Below are 21281 nucleotides of genomic sequence, written 5' to 3' on the forward strand. Positions count from 1 at the left end.
AGATTTTATCCTATATTATATTATATATATATATATATATATAAAATGGATAGGACTTTCATGCTATCAAGCAGTGATTGCAAATTTAAAGTTTTTTCAATGGAAAATATGGAGATACCAAGAAAAAGAATGAATGAGGTACAAAAGCACGTGGTGTACGAGAATAGGATATTTCTGTATCTAAAACCGAAAGCAGCAATTCTGAAGAAACTGAAAGCGGCAAGAGCAACAGCAAAGATGATTTTCCATCAGAATGAAGTAAAAATTTTTTAAATGTTTTTATTAGCAATTTTTGAGGAGATGGGGTCTACCCATAGTCTTTCTTAGGAAGCGAAACGGTTAGACTTGTATTTTTTTCAGTATGCTTGTTTGAAGCGATCACTGTGGGGAAAAAACTGTTACGCAGAATGTAAACAAACAGTATATGCCAAGAAAGCCCACGAAACGGGGGATCAAAGTTTGGAAAATTTGTGAAGTAAATTCTGGGTACTACTATTGATTTAGTTTTTATACAGGGAAAATAATGTTAGTCAGGTACGATGTGGTCTGGAATTTATCACTACCATACCATAACCAGGGCCGTATATTATTTTTTGACCAATCTTTTTAGTTCAAACTTGTGGTGGATTTAGGTGGATTCCAGTATTTCAGTTTATTTCACCTTTATGGTACACCTGTTCTGTTGTGCATTAAATTCAACTGATAATTTAGTGATGTGCGCAATCATACTATATCAAAATTTTGTTGCATACCCAACTGAATATTAGCTGATGATTCATTTTCTATGGCGACGTTTAAAGAACATTTCAATATTTTTACCTTTTACTCAGTTTACTTGGATTTATCTGTAATTAGAGTCACTTTGAGACAAAAGTTATGCAATAGAATTGATTAAGAACCCTTTCTTTAATTATGTTCCAAATAGCACATTAATATGTTGAAAAGTAAAAGAAGTTAGTTGTTTAATGAAACTAGTCTAAATTCATGATTATTTTAGAATTTAATTGAAACTCATGAGGGGTGTATTTTGGTCAGAAATATAATAACGAAAGGGTTAAACAGTCCAACCTATGCCATCATGGACAATATGTTAAATGATTATGATGAGATGAAGAAAATGATTGTTGAAGGGGTTATATGCAGGGAAAGTATACAAAGTTGGTGAAACTGCACTTATGTGGAAGCACATGCCTGCTAAAACTTTTTTTCTGAAGAAGAAAAATCAACACCAGGATTTAGAGCTTCCAAAAACTGTCTGACACTTCTAGGAGGAATGCCACAGGTGACATGAAGCTAAAGCCCTTCACATGTTGTTGCAAATATCTAAAGACTTTCAATGTAAAGTTTAATCTACCCCTGTTCAAAAAGGAGGCACAGAGAAGTTTGCAAATATACTAGACATAGTATTGGTTTCAAATTTTGGCACAAGGCCAGCAATTTGGTTGGAGGGGACAAGTTAATTACATCAATCCCAGTGCTCAACTTATTTTATCAATCCTGAAAGGATGAAAGGCCAAATGGACCTTGGCAAAATTTGAACCCAAAATGCAAAAATGGACCAAAGGCCATTAAGCATTTTGCCTCACATGCTAACAATTCTGCCAGCTCGCTGCCTTAGTACTAATCATAATAATTCCAACAAAGCATAGCTTCTTTTGAAGAAGGTAATCACCAAGCCACCCAGTGAACTTCAAAGAGCTTTCTGATAATGTGAAATAGAATATATCCCCAAGAATGTAAAATGGCTCCAACAAATGGATTATAGTGTAACAGTTAATGCTAAGGCATATTATTTGAGGTCTTTCAAGCAACTTATGATAGTCACTGACAAGGAGTATAACCCTCCAGTTAGAGAATTCTGGAAGAAGTTCAATGTAATGGATTTTGTAGATAACAGCTGAGTCATGGGATGATGAAAAACTCCTAATTTCCTATGATGCTTGGAAAAATATATGGCCAGACTACATCCATGACTTTACAAGTTTTCTATAAGCAGAAAGTTTACAAATTTGAAAAGAGACATCATTTTCAAGTGTCACAACACTTGCAAATTATGTTTTGAAGAAATCATAGAGGATGATGTGGTTGAGTTGCTAGTGTACCAAAGTTTATCAGATGAAAATACAGAAATTCCACTAGCTTCTCATAAACTCACTGCAAAGAATATTGCTGAAGAGTTAGCAATATTGATTGAAGGGTTAGAAGGTTTGCAAGGTTTTTCTAATAATGACCCTCTTTACTCTTTTACTTGTTTCAGTCATTTGACTGTGGCCATGCTGGAGCACCGCCTTTAGTTGAGCAAATTGACCCCAGGACCTATTCTTTGTAAGCCTAGTACTTATTCTATCGGTCTCTTTTTGCCGAACTGCTAAGTTAGGGGGATGTAAACATACCAGCATCGGTTATCAAGTGATGGTGGGGGGACAAACACAGACACACAAACACACATACATATACGACGAGCTTCTTTCAGTTTCTGTCTACCAAATCCACTCACATGGCTTTGGTCAGCCCGAGGCTATAGTAGAAGACACTTGCCCAAGGTGCCACACAGTGGGATTGAACCTGGAACCATGTGGTTGGTAAGCAAGCTACTTACCACACAGCCACTCCTGCACCTATCATGAAAGTAACAAAAATTACACAAAGAATTTACCATAAGCTCCATTCCTACACTGAGCTGTACAAAGAGATGATGCATTACAAATATAAAAAAAAAATCTTTGGATAAGCTCATCTTTCAAGCTGTCAATGATGATGATGAATTATAAGATTTGTCAATGATGATGATGAATTATAAGATAGTGTCCTCATCTTCCCTGTAACTCACCTCTCACATAATAGTAATTTTTTTTGTGGTAAGAACACACCCTCCCTTTTACAATAGGATTCTTATTTACTCCTTAATGTATTTCTCTTCAAATGTTTTTGCATATACATATAGTACTGTGTATGTTTAGAAATTGTTATTTTCACATATAAAAAGAGGCTATGTTGATTGATTGTTTGTTTTTAATTGTTGTTGAGGGGCTTTTTGCCAAAAAATCTAGTAGAATGCATCTCACTTTATAACATGAAAAATTAATGGGAAAATTAATTTTGTTACAAGATTTTCAGAAATACATTATTTCTATAATGTGAGAGATTCCTGTGTTTTTAAAATTCATCTAACAATATTTTGGTCAGAAAATAGAGTCAACAGTTCTTATTGATATTCATCCCTAGACAGCTGAAAGATAAAGTGAACCTCATATAGGAGTTGAACTAAGAACATTTCAATGAAACTAAGTACTTTAAAATATTAACTACATGCGTTACTATTTCTGCTGATATTCACTTCTCATAAAATATAACAACTGGTATGGATATGGAAATATTAACCTGTGTGATTGTTATGACATTTAACTAACTAGAACAAAAAATTGCAGTAACTTAAACTAAATAAAAAATTTCGATTTAATTCCCATAGCTACATTCTTTTTGTTTAAACTTTCTAATTACAATTTTTAAAAAATTTTCTACAATATTATTTAGTTATAAAAATATTTCAAGTCTAACAGCATTCAAATCACCAACAATAATTTATACATCAGTTTTCCAATGCTGGTACATTAAGATAGTTTTTAAACATAGCATCCTTTCGTGTGAAATTGTGGCTGAGACTTCTCCAAATGTCCTCAATATTTGACAATGCAACAACAAAAATCAATACTAATACCTAAACTAGTAAAACAAATGTACAATATACCACACTTCATTGGTAAAATTTTAATGAAATACATGCACTTTATTAGACTTACTGAATTCATGCAATATGAAAAAATTAAAAGAGAAAATGTTTTAAAGTTTTGGAAATCAGCTTTTGTATATACTTTAACCCTTTAGCATACAGATTATTCTATCAAATTTAATACTTCTTCATATTGTTTTAAGCTAATCATGCATTATTTCGTAGCTTCAAGGTTTCAATGATGTTATCACCTATAGGTTGGTGTGAGATACCAAATCTGGGCAGTTTTAACATAAAACAGGTAGATCATTTGGGCCGGATATGGCCGGTTCAAACACTAACGGGATAAAATCAATTTGAAACCTCATAAAAATACTTTGTAATAAAACTATTAATAATAAAAATTCATAATAATAAAACATGGAGTATGGCAGCTTATGTCACTGGACTAAGCACATGACAGTTTCAAATCTTCAGCCATTGCGATGTTTCACTCTTTATAAGTGAACGGATTAAATAACAAAAAATGAAATAGATTCTACTCATTCTTCACAACTGAAGTGGGTTAGCCATAAAAATAATTGCTCCTAGAAATAAAGCTTGCAAGCAGGGAAAAAAAAAGAGGAAAAAAAGAAAACCTACCAGGTGGTCAGAGTAAGTAGCATCTCCCAATTCTTTTTAAATATCCAATATAAGAAAACTCCTGAAACAGAAAAAATATTTTGATCATTATACCTAATGCAAATTTTACTATTTTATTCTTTTTTTTTTTTCTGTTGCCATGAAGGCAGTATCTCAAACTGCAGTTTAGTGACTGCAACAAGAAGAAAGTCAAATCTTTATTGTTTTTTTCTTTTAATAGTATGACTGTGGTTAAGAAATTTGATTCACAACCATAATTCTAGGTTCAGTTCCACCAGATTACACTTTGAGAAAGCACCTTCATGCTACAGCTTTACATTGACCAATGCCTTATGAGTAAATGTGGCAAACAAAAGATGTGCAGAAGCCTACCATATATGTGTGTGTACAGGTTTATGTCCCACTACTTGACAACTGGTGTTGGATTGTTTACATCTCAGTTAATTAGTGAAAACAGACTGATAGAACAAGTAGCTTCAACTAAGTATTGGGTTTAGTATGATAGACTAAAACCCTTCAAGGCAGTAGAACAGCAGAGCCACAATCAGATGATTGAAACAAGCTAAAGAATCTTGTAAATAATAAGATCTTACAACCAGAACCAAATATAAGAATTACAGTGAATTCTCTCTCTTTTTTCAGGCACTTTGCCTATTGACATCAAAAATCGTGGATATCCATGCCAAAGGTTGAAGATACATAATTTTTTTCTTCTGCTAGTTTATATACGGTCTGCTTTGTTAGTCTCTTGCTCTCTTTATCATCAGTATTGTCACTGTTTTTAAGCCTGTAAGACTTTTCAAGACAATGTTCTATAGCAGCATGTTCTTTCTGACACCAACCTTTACATATTTTCAGTTCAAATCTCACACAACCCCAACTGTGTGCAATTATGTGAGATTCAACTATTATTTTGATACACGAGGTACAATAACTTTAGACACCCTATATCCTAAATAAAAGTAACTGGATGTTCAACTACAATATCTTTAACCCTTTTGATACCAACCTGCCTGAGACCACTCCTGATTCTTTGATACAAACATCTCGTTTAAAAATGATCTAAACTAAAACCTTCCATCAAAATTTCCTTTTAATTTATGTTCCAAACACCAGTTTAATAACAACAAAGTTATATTACTAAATACTTATCATCAAAATTAATTGAACCAAAGTGTACTTTAACATAAATACAGTAAAATAAAAGTTTATCACAGTTCAGCTGGGTTAAGTCTGGGACTAAACAACATTAATTGGAAACATCATATAACTCACACAAGCAAGACAGTTTCACAATCACAATCAAACAAACACACTTCACTGAATCAACAAGAGCCTCAAGTCACTCAACCTGCTAAAAATAGCAACCAAATTCCATCATCACACTCCCACTGTCTTAAAGGAAAGGAAACATTTGACAATGTAACTAAAAAGGTATGATGGTCAAGTCAGAATACATTCGATCACAACTGTTCAATCAGGGCATACCTAGAACTAACCAGCAACACTTTTCATAAAACAGAAGCCAATGAAGGAGTCACTAACTCAGTAATGGCAGCCCTATGATGTCATCAACAAAAATTTAATACATCTCACAATACCAGTTTCCATTTTTTTAACAACTTACAAACTGTTGGTTGATGGAATATTAAGATAAAAGTATTTACGCTGAGAAATCCCAAACATTTAACCATCTATGTTCATGTACATATGTACACATACAATGCCTATGTATTCTTCTGTTATCCATATACATTTCAGACACCTCACACCAGATACATACTGCTTCTTTGAACAGGAAGCTCAAAAATTTCCTCTAATAAGGACATAATAACCTAGTCTCATTCAACAGTACCAAGACAAACACTAACAGTAAGAAACAATCTTACACAATATCATGAGTAACACACATAGCTAAAATCCTAAACTTCTTGCGGATGAGAAAATATTTCAACTAATCATTTGCTAATTTTCTTTATGCTACCGCTACACTCTCAAATTCAAACTGCCATCCAATGGGTGGCAAAATTTCACTCACCAATACCTTATGACTACAGCCTCTGCTCATGTAAACTAAGTTGCAGATTTTGCCAGGCTTCCAACATCCCAACTGTCCCTCCCACCAATTATTTGTCACCAAAACTGTAACCCTCTGGAATTCTTTCCATCTACACATATCTCCTACAGGCATCAATAGACAAAATTCAATTTAAACTTCAATTTAAAGGTCATGAATGCTGCTTTCCTCCTTTAATAGGAAGGGAATAATGTAAAAGTAGCATATATACATATGTATGAACAGATATGTAGTACTGTCTAGATCCAAAAGTTGCAAAACAAGTTTTATATGTAGGGACAAGATTGACGTCTATTTGTTCCAGGAATAATTAGCAAAGTAAAATAATTTCACAACAGAATCAAATTTAGACTGGACATCATTTACTAAGACATACATAGTGAATACAGTTCATTCCTCCATAAAAAAAATATAAATATTCAAAATAAATAAATGAGAATTTAAGATTAAACCACAAAACAGTCTCTACTAAAATCATAAATCACTTTACCATTGCAAATTTAGCACACATAGAAGGCGTCACCACTATTATTATTTACAAATTTAAATTATACTAGTCTACAATCCAAATGTAACGTTTTTGACCTACCAGATCTAGTTTTTAAGTTACTGAGCCCTATAATCATGTGGACAACTGCTATTTTTGTAGCCTAAATTTGAAGGGTATTAACTGGAAAAATCAACAAATGCTTGTCTATCCTAATATTGCCTCTGCTATTAGACCAGTTCCACACAGTGAAGAGCTTCCTGTTCCTGTCTTCAATGTCTTGCTCAGATAACTCTACCCTAAACCAAAGAAGACTCATCACCTGAAGATGACACTAGAGATCAAGGCTTTTCAGTCGAGACTTTACCTCAGCTATTCTCCCAGGTAGAGCTGAATGATCTAGTTCGTGACTTGAACGTCCAAAAAAATTCTGCAGAACTGTTGCTTCTCGACTGAAATAGAAGAATCTTCTCGAGAATGGTGTCCGTATAACATTTTATCGGAGTCGGCATGAAGAGTTCCTTTCTTTTTTTTACAAAAGAGGAAGAGCTGGTTTACTGCAGAGATGTCAGTGGGCTTCTTAATAAACTTGGCATTGAGGAATACAAATCAGAAGAGTGGCGTCTTTTTATAGACAGCTCTAAGCGTAGTTTAAAATGTGTATTGTTGCACAATGGAAATGTGTATAGCTCTGTCCCACTCCGCCATGCAACAACTCTGAACGAAAAATTTGAAGAAATTAAGTTGGTTTTAGTGAAGATACTGTATCATGATCATAAATGGGTCATCTGCATTGACTTAAAGATGGTGAATTTTCTCATGGGACAGCAATCTGGTTATACCAAATACCCATGCTTTCTTTGCATGTGGAACAGTAGAGACCGAGTAAACCACTATGTTAAGAAAGACTGGCTGTCTCCAACAAATATGGCTCCATGTAGAGCTGCCAATATATTGGAAGAACCTTTAGTTGAACAAGATAAGATCATTTCCCCCCTTTGCACATCAAACTCGGATTGAACAAGCAATTTGTCAAAGCTCTTGACAAAAACGGTGTGCTTCAAGTATATCTGCAGTGTATTTCCAGGCTTAGTGATTGAAAAACTTAAAGCAGAGATTTTTGATGGGCCACAGATCTGTAAGCTCTTGGAGGACACAAATTTCGTGAAAACAATGAGCAAAAATGAAGCATCAGCTTGGCTAACCTTTGCAGAAATAGTGCAAAATTTCCTTGGCATTAATATGAGCATCAAAATGCATTATCTTTTTAGTCATCTTGATTGTTTTCCTGAAAATCTGAGATGTTAGCGATGAACAAGGCGAACGATTCCATCAGGACATCAAGGAGATCGAAACTTGGTACCAAGAACGTTGGGATGCTGTGATGATGGCAAACTATTGCTGGTGTTTAAAACGAGATATTCCTGTTGCTTAACATACATGGTGCACAAAGAAGCGTAAATTTATTCCTTGAATTTTCAGCCAAAAATCTTTGCCAATGTGCATTTTCAATTTTTATTTCTACTTTGTTTTGTATTACACTCTCTTTATTGATTCATATGATATGCCTCTTGTATGAATAAAATACTTACTCTATCAGGTCTAGTCAGAAAACCAGACCTGAAAGAGAAAAACTGAAGTTATTTTTGGATTTAGCAGGCAAAAATCAAATAGGAATTTGTTGAAATATTCCAGGCACCAGACCAAAAAAAAAAAAATTTTATTAGTAATTATTAATAAATGTGATATGCTTGCCTATGTAATAATTGCATATGTCAATAATTTTAATCTGCACTGAGAGCACAACAGATGTCAATTCAAATGCTAAATTGCAATTTGATAAAAACATTAAATACAAACTCAGAACAGAAAATGGAAAACCCAAGAATCAAAGTAACTTCTCGTACATTTCACTCATCACACATAATTAATGAACAATAATTCATTTACTTTTTTAAAGTCTAAACTGTACACAATTGTAATTGTTGTTTGGGGCATTAAAACAGCACTAAGCACTCTTCTATGTGAGATACAAAGTTTAGTCTTTTAGAGAACTTTCTCTCAAAAGACTTCCTGTGAGATTACTTTTTGCATTTTATCAAGTGAATTTCTACGGATTTTTTTTCTTCTTTGATTTAACATAATGGTGTTAATACCTCAAGCAATGAGTTAGAATTCAGTAGCATTTACTAATGATTTTTTTTAGGAGGAGAATTTGGGAGAAAATAATTAGTCATATTTTGACATCACCTATACACACCAACAATGTGATATCAGGATTTACTGATTCCAAGTGGGAGTGAAGTTATAGTTGACCATGGCATTGATACTTTCATAAGCAAATGGTAAGGATTAAACAAAAAAACAATATACTGATATATTTTAAATACAGGGTCTCTGCATATTGGTGGGTTTATGAGGGGAGCATTATTATTATAAGAGTAAATAGCATTAATTTATTAATGATGTGAGACAAAACCTTTGAAAGAAGATAAAGGCATATCTTGGAATACTTTTTTCTCATGGGAGTTGTGCAGCTGACACGTTATAGAGACTACTAGAGCACAAATTCAAGTTTGAAACAAGAAACCAATGCCCCAGCAATTGATATCATACATAGTTGCGAAAGCACACGTCAACTCACATGATACAGACAGAAAGTCTATTGATAGAAACTTAGACATAATGAACTAAATGCAATTCACCGTAATCTCTAGTTTCTGATAGGATTGGGAGATTTATAGAGAAAAAATATAGGCATTTCAGAGGAGATGGAAACAACATTTGTTGTCACTTCTGACTACCATCTGAATATTTCTATAAATGTATTTCTGATATTTGACCTTATCATTTACAATCATTAAATTACCAAACTTACATAATTACAAATTTGCAGCCATTATCACAAAAATATACTGTATATGGATTACATACATTTATATTGATGAATGCATCAATGGTCAACCAAACAAGCTACATGTTGAATACCAACTAGCTATATTGTAGGTACAAAACTTGGACTGAAAGTAATGCCAAAGTTGACATAACTTTCTTTTCTCCATACTAGGTGTGAGTAGTCATATGGGTCCTTCTGCAAGAACCTGCTCTGCACAATTCTCTCATATTAATCCTTTCATCCCCCAAGCACAAAGCTGGTCCCACCCCCACCTACCCCAGGGCTCATAGTCTTTTGAACAGTACGGCAACCTAAACAGTGCAGGTGGTGTGATAAAAGCACCCAGTCCACTTTGTTAAGTGGCTGGCATTAGGAAGGACATCCAGCCATAAAAACCATGCCAAAGCAGACATTGAAGCTTGATGCAGTCCTTGGACACATAAGTTCCTATCAAAGCATCTTACCCATGCCAGCATGGACCATGATGATGATTGTAAGTCATTCAAACTGCAAACTGTTATAACTTTTCTTCCTATTCTTCTTCATTGCAGGTAAATAATAGGTTCCATAAATAATAAGTTCCATGCAGAAGCAATGTACCATCATTGTCAGAAGGCTACAGGTATTTACAAAGAAGACACCACAAACAAAAGCAATGTGCATAGATGAACGAAGAAGCACAAAAAAGTAGAAATCAGCACTGAAGACAAACCATAGAATCAGAAACCATCAATACTGACCACTGACATGAATTGTCTGCAAGTGGGTGAATTGAGTTGCACAGACTGATGTCATTATCTCTGAGCTTGCTACATAACTGGACTATGGTCACAATGCATTAAAGAAGATAGTGGACATCAAAAAGTGTGTGCAAAGTTATTATACCTCAGCAGCTGACTCATGATTTGAAGGAGAAAAGTGTAGATGTCTGCTCTATTCTGCTGAAAATGTTTGAAACAAATGAAAACATGTTTTTTATTGATCTGATGACAGGAGATGAAATGAAATGCGGCTATGTCTTTATAGGAAATAGCACTACACTTTCCAAAGTCCAAGGGCCATCAATCAATATAAAAAGTTGTTTTTCAATGACAAGGTCACCATTCTCCTCAATTTCCTAGGACATGGCTGTACCGTGAACAGTGAGTGAGACACTAAAAAGACTATAAAAAGTCCGAAGGAGGAAAACAGAGAGAACAAGAATCATACAACCCAGATATGGTGCCCTCTGACTTTCACCTGTTCAGTCCAATGAAGGATAGTCATCATGGACATAGATGAAGAGGTCGTGAAGAAGTGGAAGCTATAATATATTCTAAGCGTTTTCAAAAGTAATGTCAGCAACTAGTAAGCAAAAGCTTGCCTGTGGGACTACTATTTTCTGGATGTAATCTCAACTGTTTGTACATATGCCACAGCTGCATTGTTCTAAATATATTGCATGTTGCTTGTGAAAGGTCACTAACAATTTAGAGTTTATGTATTCCTACCCTTACTGGGGAAGTCTAGCCTTTGTGATGAGGTCTTTGATATAGTCTATGTGCATTTATATGAAACACCAAAAGAATTTGTAAAAATTAAAATAGTTTTAGTTTGTATTAAAAATAGGAAGTTTGTGTGTTTCTTTGAGATATTAATGGTTGATTTGGTACCACTAAATGAGGCTAAGTTATTATATGCCCATTATGCTTAGTTTTCAGGTCAATAATACTTATGTGCATAAGTGATAGAAATTGTAGAGGTGAGAAAAAGATCAAGGCTGTTAGTCAAAAACACAAACTGAAAACTGACCCCAACTTCATGTTTCATTTTTATTCTTTGTCAGAAGAAAATTAAAAGGATTCATTCCTTACACATTTTCATTGTCTTTTTCTGTTGACTAAAACTAGTGTCACATACATGTCTTTTAAGCTAATAAAACCTAGGTTATTCCTCTTCATACAAGTACAGTAAGCACTGAGGCTTACACTCATCTAACCTTAGAGTGCAAGCAGTATTAAGGAACTTTGGGAGGATTCTCAGTCTTAGTCTTTTGGGAAACATCATTATGGAAAACAGTTGACCTCAGCAGAATGTGATCTCAGAATATAAATGACCCAAGCAGAAAACTGTATTTTGTCCAATGCTCTAATAATTCTGCAGTCTTTTCCAGGAGGGATGAATTGAAAAGCAGATCTTAGCAAGCTTTTAACTCAAAATGTGGAGTGATAACATTTAAAATCTAGAGACCAATACTGTTTCTGCTCCTCCATTATGGACAATGCTCACAATAATGACCCTCAACACAGGGACAAGACCACACATTTTTTTAAGGTGATATAGTTGATCAAACTGACTTGAGTATTTGGTAAGTACCTTATTTCAAAATACAATGAAAGGATGAAGGACAAAGTAAACCCCAGGAGGGTTTGGAATCTGAATGCAAAGGAATACAAACTGACTGGACTATATTCTTCAAAGAATACTTACAGCTACTGATTCACACCAAAAGTGAGATATTAATTTAAAGTTTTGCTCATATGATACTGTATAGCTTTATAACATCAACTTAACAGTGAATATAAAATATCTTATTGCCACTCCTTTTTTGGCTAGTTCAATGTAGTTTCAAAATAACTTATTTCAATACCTACAAAAAATTTTGTAGGTATTGAAATAAATTTTGTAAGTCATGTATTTTTTTTTACTAGTAACTCACTAACTAATGCATTACTTATGAACAAAAATATAATTTCAGGACATTTTCACTAACATTGATCAAATTGTAGTAACATTCAAAGCCTCAACAAGCTGTGCACCAATGATCTAACAGTGAATAAACATCATCTGAACATCAATTTACTGCTGAAAATACTGCTCTTCTTACAGTGTCTTTATACTTAATCAGTGCTGATCAAATGACAGAAGACAAATCTACACTGCAAATAACACCTATTTCAAGACAAAATATTGAAGCTTAATACTCTGTTTTGGACTGACTTAATAAGATACTAGTTCAAAATGCTATCCACTCTAATTTATAAAAAAAAAAAAAAGAAAAAAAAAATCTTTGTTCAGGAAAATGAAAGTTGGAATTTTGAAATATAAAAAGAATACTGCATTGAAATGTAGATGCAATTTTTACTTTGTGTCCACTTCCAAGTTTTTTTATGTTTTTTTAACAGCAAACAAACATTAAATGTATTTCTTCAGAAACAATTTTTTAAAATACATATTTGTGTAAATAAGTGTATGCTGAGTTACATAAATGACATCTATTACTTTTGGCAGAAGCTAATTTCCTGGCAACTGTTAGAGGTTTCCAACTAAACCAGCTTTGCCAGATTTCTAGCACTAACTTTCACACAAAATCATGTACCAAAGATCTTTACTTTTAACTTTCATTTTAGTCAGTGGGCTGCAGTCATGCTGAGATATTACCTTGAAGGGTTTTAGTTAATGTTTTGGCAAAAGAGATTGACAGAATAAGTACCAGATTTTTAGAAAATAAATTTTAGAGGACTTGTTTAAGTTATGTGGACATAAACAAACCAACACCAGTTGTCAAGCAGAGATGGGGGGGGGGGGTGCAAATACAAACACACACATGATGGGCTTCAACACAGTTTTCTTCTACCAAATTCATTCAGAAGAGATTGGTAGGCCTAGGGATATAATAGAAGACACTTACTCCAGTTGCCATGTAGATGCAATGAGCCCAAAATTATGTAATTGCAAAGCAAGCTTCTAAACCTCACAGCCAAGCCTGAACCTATATCCAATCTAAATTATAATCTGTCAACTTATCTTTACCAATTCCACATTAAAGAGAAGTAGAAGAACTGTTGTATAGACACTTCATCACAAACTAAAACTCATGCAAGAACTAGTTGAAAAATCCCTTTTGAATTGAATTACTGGCAATTTATGACATTACTTTTCAGCTAAGGAAACAATGTAAAATTCTTTGCCAAAAAGAAAACTACATTGCTAGGTTAACAGATACTTGCAACTCACCATTTAAAATTTATCCATATAAGTTGAGAAAACTTATGCACAAATAATCAATAAGAACATTTAACTTAGAAACATTGAAGCAAAATAGTATTTTGTACAGCTAGCAACCCATACGCCCCATGCTTGTTTAATTAAAATTAATGAAATAAATGTTTAATTGATGGAAGTTCAACTTAAATAGTTGTCCATTATCTCCAATCAGTTGTACCTCATTAGATCTATAAACTGGAGAAAGTGGACGGAATTGTGCATTTGACTAGAGTTTCTAGTCAGTCAGTTTGCTTGGAGACATAAAACACTCAGTTCCATAACTCACTAATTTGCCTGCTACATGGAATAAGTCAAATTCTTAAAATACTTTCTTACTGATTTGTAAACAATTCTATAAAGGTATCATGTATGAATTCATAACTTAGGATCATGTATGACCATGTAGCTGAGAAGTTCATTTCCCAACCACTCAAAAAGCTGACCAAAGCCTTTTAAATGGATTTGCTTAACAAAAATTGAAAAGCTCATTATATATATTTTTGTGCATTTGTATCTCATTGACTTGACATTGGGTGATAGTTGTAAATGAACCTCACCGTCATGGGAAGTATTATCTTAATCGAAAATAGATGAGGGGTGGCAACAAGAACATTCAGCTATAAAAATTCTTCCAGCAAATCTCCTCGGATCCATGAAAGCTAGGAAAACTAAGTTTGAACTGGTAAGACACTGCAGGTGTTATTTCACATTCACACAGAGTACATTAAACATAAAAGACTTGGGGATTACTTAGATTTTTATGAAGATTTTGACTCCAGTACTTTTACCATAGATTTTAAAATTCAAATCTTGACAGGAATAGCAACTTCAAATGCACCCCCAAAACAACCAATTAAGTCATATTTATAGCAAATAAATGGAAAATATAAATAAAGAAAAATATCTTAGAAAACTAGGAAAGAAAATCAATGAAACATTTTCCATTAATCTTCCAATATTTCTATTGTATGAAAACTGAATAAAAACAGTTACAACACGAAGCAAACAATTCACTGTTATATACTGAAAATATTTTTTAAAAGGGTACCGTAATGAAGTATGTAACTGCCTAAATAACCAAAATAATACATTAACAAGTGAAGGAAATCCTATATTTCTTTTTAATTGACCTTTCAAAAACAATCTGAAACTAGTAACACAAAAGAAAAACTCTCACTCATGATTCTGAACAAAACATATGGAAATTTGTACCAACATATTCATTTAAACAACTTTATAAAAATTTCGAATGAAAGTAAACTTTTAAACAACTTCGAAAGCATTACATAAATCTCAAGAAGTAAGATTTTATATTCTTTAAACTTTAAAATATATAAGTAATATTTTCAATATTTCAAAAATACAAAAACAAATTCTACCATATATCAAATAAGTTTCATAGCCATCTTTAAAACTCGTAAAAAAAATTAAAATTATCATCATTAAGTCAGCGGCACGATTAAGAGCAAATAAAGTATGATTACAAACAGATCGCAGTTAATGCACAAGAGAATGTATAAGCATTTAGTTTAGAATCCATGTTATTTAATTAAAAGCAAATTTTTTAGATTTTTATCCCTCGAGAAAATGTAATTATAATATATGTAATAATATTAGTTGTAGTGTTGATATTTAGAGATGTAAGTATAGTTCCTGTTGAGTGTTACAAGTAGTTGTCAAGTTGTTAATGACAATGTAGCAGCAATCTAAATGCTTCCAACTTCGTGATGGTAAATTGTGCTGGCACAAACACGATTTAAGTCAAGGATAAAGCTGTCACTGATGTCAGTTTTTTTTTTCCTTCTAGAATGAATATTTTTGATGAATTTAGATAATTATTTTATTTCTTATATTTAAAATATCAGAGACGAGAAAAGACTGACCATCCTCTTTTCTACTCATTATATCAGTTCTCGTTATAATGAAATCAGTCCTACATTTTCTTAATGATAAATAAAAAATGAAAAAAAAAAAAAAAACAATGTTTTTAACATAACTTTATTAAATATTAAATTCAAAACAGAAAAACTGAATAAAAATTTTAAAATGTATTAATATAAAAAACAGTTATTTAGCAATAAAATATTAAAAATAAGTTTTCAATATAACATACGATTAAACGTAGAGAAAATCTAGTATTAATTTTAATAAAGCTCATAAAAACTGAAAAATATTATTCAAAGTTTTAACAATTTAAATACAACAGAAATTTCAGATAGATTTAAGAATATATGATTTTAATAATGCCCTAAACATTAATTTCTTGCCCATATATAATAAATATTATAAACAACAAAAATCACCATAAGATTTGATCTTTTTAAATGCAATGTCAGTAATTTGTTAACTTTAATCTGATAAATAACCTGTTTTTATACGAAGGCAATTAAAAAAAAATGAGTGCAATTTATAAGTCTAAACCTCATACTGATCTCACTTGAAGCATGTCAAAGAATTAGAAAAACATTGATTACAATATATTTTAAAATGAAGTCTCGTTTTCTTTCAACCGAAGCAGAATATAAAAATTTTGATTAAATATACAAACGAAACGCAAAAAGAACCCAACTACTACAGCTTAACTGTTATCCGCACAATAAGTTTCAATATCAGTTTATGTCTCCGTTTGCCATTAAAAAATATGTCACCGATTTTAAGTGATATATACTACAATATATCAAAAACTGTAGCACCTCGTTAAACCTTTTACATTTCAATGGTTCAATTTGAGGAACCTATCAGAATGTAACTTAAAGAGTAAACACAGCGACATAAACAGACTAAAAATAAAATAAAATGATTAACTGGTCGTCTAAGTGACTATAAAAATCCATTCTGAATTCATTTACAGAATATCTTTAAGTACTCGTCGCAATACAATATCTAACAGAAACTGAACTAATTAAAAGGCGTATTCTGTCCTGAGTATACAAATCTACTAAAATAATTGCAAATCTTAAAATTTTCTAACAAGGGCCTTAAGCAACACATTCTATATACAACCTTCAGAAAATTTAAGGTCAACAAATTAAATTTAGTAAAGATTTATTATAAATAAATATCTGAAAATCAATAGAAATGAAGGGGGTAAAAAAATACATCTATTTGGTTTATTTCGCAAAGTTAAAAAATAAAACAATTTCAATCAAAATTGTATGCATACAAGCCCTACTCAATTATTCTGTATATTTATAAATACAACAGCTGTTAAATTACATTATTTAACAAGAAATATTAAAATATACAGCATCATGCTTATAATACGAACTAAGAAGTTCATTAAAAATGCCTAACAAAAATTAAAGAAAACAATGTGATCAACAGAATAAGAGACAAACCATCAATTATGTAACTAAATAGATTAATCTTTAACAGAGTAAATCAACTTGTCAAAATATTTTGAAATTCTTACAAGAACGCGTGTAAATTAAATATTTTTTCCAATCTGATACAAAAAAAGGGGGTATGACAACAGTTAAGTTGACAAACATCAATACGATGCTTTATTTAAACAATATAACTATAAAGTATTACTTATACTCGATATGTAAACTGACATAGCTAATAATGAGTGAATGTCAAGATAGAGAAGATGACTTCCTCACCCTTCAACTAATTTACACGTCACTGTCAATTGATATAATTATACGACACACGAATGTTAAGACACTTTTAATTTTATAAACATATGCAATAAACAATTATGAATTATTTCCTTTGAATGTACTGACTTCCGTTAAAATGTCAACCAACATATATTCAGAAGCAAGACGTGTTTACTTCGATCTTCATAAATTTCCATTTTCAAAATTAATACAATTATCATATCAAGCAATAAAATTTACAATTCAACAATATAATTGTTTACGGAATCAAAGTCATAAGATATCAGTAACTAGATGACAGGATTTGAAATATTTTTCTCTCCTCTCTCATCATGTTAAAGTGAGCTCTGATTATAATCAAAGAACTTTGACCATGACTGATGATCAACTTATACAATAACAAAGTTCTACAAACGAAACTAAATAAATGTAGAAAAATCTGTGTTGGGTAAAGAGAATCTAACAATAGTTATAATGGTACTTAAAAGAAATTAACCATATAAATGCGTTGCCAATCTCGATCTGCCTCTCTCCCTCTCTTCCATACATACAGATTTCTCTATATGCCTGTATCCTTTCTAAATATAATTGTTGAACAGTCAAGCTTCTCACAAAAATTTAGGTCACAACACGAAGTAGACACATCGCCATCTCTTACTCATACTACTACTACTACTTTCAAAACTGCTACTATTTACACGGCAACTAACAACTACTAACAACGTCGTACCATACTTATATACTACCAAACAAATTAGTCGTTTTCCAGTCTTTCGGTGCAAGACCTGTTGAAAGGGATACAAGAATATCAAATGGCAAAACAAACCTAGTGATATTGAATTCTTTTATTGTTATGCTTATAGCATTTATTTCACTCCCTTGTCAGTGTAGACACATGTATATTATATAAAGCGCAAATATAACGCACAAAAGGAGCGGTGATTATTCATATATAATATATATGGTGACTAAATATATTGTATTTTATTCGATTAACACAAAATAAAACTGAATTTTAGAAAGAAAAATACAGAAATTAACTAATTCGACGAAAACGACTGTTCTGGTTTTTATATCTACCACTACTTACTAATCGCTTATTAAGGCATCATCACAGGGAGATAGAAGTAGCTCGTGGTATTCTAAAGTGTAGTACCTCAGCAGATGTAGATGAAATAAACGATAAGGGCCAACTCACCTTCATTATGCGATTTCTGTTCCCAATTGAGTTGGGATATCCCCATCTTGGCAGCCATCTTTAATACTTTACGCGTACATTAGCGTCCTCTGTCGGTGGATGGTGACATTACTAAATCTCCTCCCCCTTTCACTCATCATCGTGCCATTTCTCCAACTTTGTCACGCTGTGTACTCCGCCTTTTGCTCTTATCACGTCTACCAATTCTTTCGATACATTCACTTTTAGAATATGCGGTATCATATATAAGATGATTACAATAACAGCTTTGTTTATCATAAATCTTCTGCCTACAGATGACACCAACTTCAATTTTTTCACAGTAAATCAAATTGCTGTAAAATACCTGTTTGTCTCAGTCTGTTTCACAAGAAAATGCGCTTTTGATGTCAGTGGTTCTAATCAGATGACTGTGAAATGTATATTTTGGAATTCCATTCTGGTTTTATTATTTTATGTTTAAGAATAAAAATACAACTATATAGAAAATGTCTTTTTACTGATATTCAGCAAACATGACAAAAATAATCACTCACAACATAAATAGATTTGTAAATACAACAAAGATTTCATAGAATTTCTGCTTATGTCAAAATAGGACCACTGATGAAAAGAGATCGATTCACGCTTTCCAAATGGAGAAAAGTTGACGAAAAACATTTTACAGTAATAATGTAAAATTCTGACATGAAGCTCATTGCAACATATAATCTAACAAAATTTCAGAAAGAAACTGAAAATAATTTGAAAATAAATAATCCAGTAGTTTGATAATGAGAATTCAAATAATCCATAACTGAGTAAATTAATACTTTACAATGTCTTCGATTTTCTCACAAGTATTCCATCACTAATAATAATTGTAATATTATTAACTAGCCACATCATCTTTGTTGATTATTTGCTTGGAACAGGAGCCATACATATAATTACATTCATGAACTAAGTGTCCACACGAATCTTTTAGTTTGTATTCTTCCGTTATCATAGCTCTAATAGGTCACATTCATAGTAGTCATAAATTATACTTGTCTTTAAGGTGATTAATGATAGTTGTAATAGGAAAAATACTCAAGAAATATGTTTACGTTCCAGAGTCAGAATTTCTGGCTCTGCAAATGGAAATGGATTGGTTTACAAGCAAGCAGAAGACCACGCGGAAATGGCAGCGTAATTCATATTCACTATGTATGGAACGTCAAAAGTGTCTGAATGTGGTAAATAAATCTGAAACGAAAATATCCATTTGATTGATCTTAATTTTTCTATGAACCTTCGAATATATATTTTTTTTAATTATATTTTTTGAAATATAAAATTTGCAACACATAAAGATGCTGCTATATCTCTTGAGCATCGCAGCGCTATCAACATCATAGATGCAATCGGAACAATCTGTAGCCGATAGAAACAAAATGAGACCCAAAAAAAAAACAGAATGTGAACGAAAACAAACACTTTCTCTAAACTGGCCTGTTACTGTTATGAATTTTTTTACATGCAATTTTTTCCCATACTTGTTTTTGGCTTCTTGAAAAATTCTGATAAAAATATTTTTTTAAGTTATTACCAAATTTCTAAATAGTTTATCATAAAAAACATAAAGACTCATAAAATAATTTCCTCCATAATGAAGTTTACTAGAAAAAAAAAATACTTTGATAGAATGTATTCAACATTTGAACATTTTCATCATCATTATTTTATGTCCATCGGTTGGATGGGGTTTTTTCCAGCACAACACCTAAACTCTTGTTGCAATCTAATGTCATTTCCTTCATGAGGTTCAGCATCATCACTTCATTTTGTGCTTTCCTCAGTTTCACTCTCCTTCTTGGATAGTTTGGTACTTCTACAATCATTCATGGAAATGTATTTTAGGAACTAGGGATATGCTAAGACTCATGAGGTTCAGATTAGGAATGAAATGGGTGGTTAGATGACATAACCCATCGAATGAGCTGAAAAGTAAGAGAAAGCTGTTCTCTTATGAACCCACTAATTTCCATCACTATTCACAAACAACAATCATCCTTCATACACATCATATGTTTGTACTATAAACTGATTACTAGAATATATAAGTTCATATCAGAATACTTTAAAGAAAGTATCTGAAGTACAAAGGAAGTTTTGCATATTCAAAATGAAAGTTCCAAGATGAAAATGTAATCATATAAATCCTATTGAAATGTTTCAAAGTGAGGAAGAACTTTAATGGCTGCAAAAAAAATATTGGAAAATTTAAATAGGGTGACAATTACTAAACACAGATCTCTATGAAATGCATTCTCATGGAAATAATATGCAATGATGATGATAATTAAATTATGTGAACAAAATGTATGAACACTTTAAAATAAAGTATAAAGATTATGAAGATTGGCACGTGTCTAAAAAGTATATTCATTAAATCAGTTTGCATGTATTATGTCAGCAGCAACTACTGTGGTGTAGCTAATAGGGAGGAAAGGGAGTGACTGCACCCCTGAGCACATTGTTCAAAATTGGCACATTTTCAACAATTTTTTAAAAACTCTTTATATATGCCTGGCACGTGAAAAGCACCATTCGAGTGTTGGGCCTCACGGAGGCAGTGACAGGTGACTGAGACCTTTGG

The 21281-nt window shown here is 32.3% G+C and overlaps 1 long non-coding RNA gene across 1 annotated transcript; it reads right to left on the reverse strand.

Moving 5' to 3' along the window:
* Nucleotides 1-289: 289 nt before the first annotated feature.
* On the reverse strand, nucleotides 290-20173 carry LOC149134042 (uncharacterized). The gene is made up of 2 exons (XR_016243104.1): nucleotides 18662-20173; nucleotides 290-4433 (listed from the first exon to the last, which is right to left on the reverse strand). It is a non-coding gene; the product is annotated as an uncharacterized LOC149134042 (long non-coding RNA).
* Nucleotides 20174-21281: the final 1108 nt, after the last annotated feature.

This window comes from Octopus bimaculoides, chromosome 9, assembly GCF_046866305.1.
Source record: "Octopus bimaculoides isolate indiv1 chromosome 9, ASM4686630v1, whole genome shotgun sequence".
Classification (NCBI taxonomy): domain Eukaryota; kingdom Metazoa; phylum Mollusca; class Cephalopoda; order Octopoda; family Octopodidae; genus Octopus; species Octopus bimaculoides.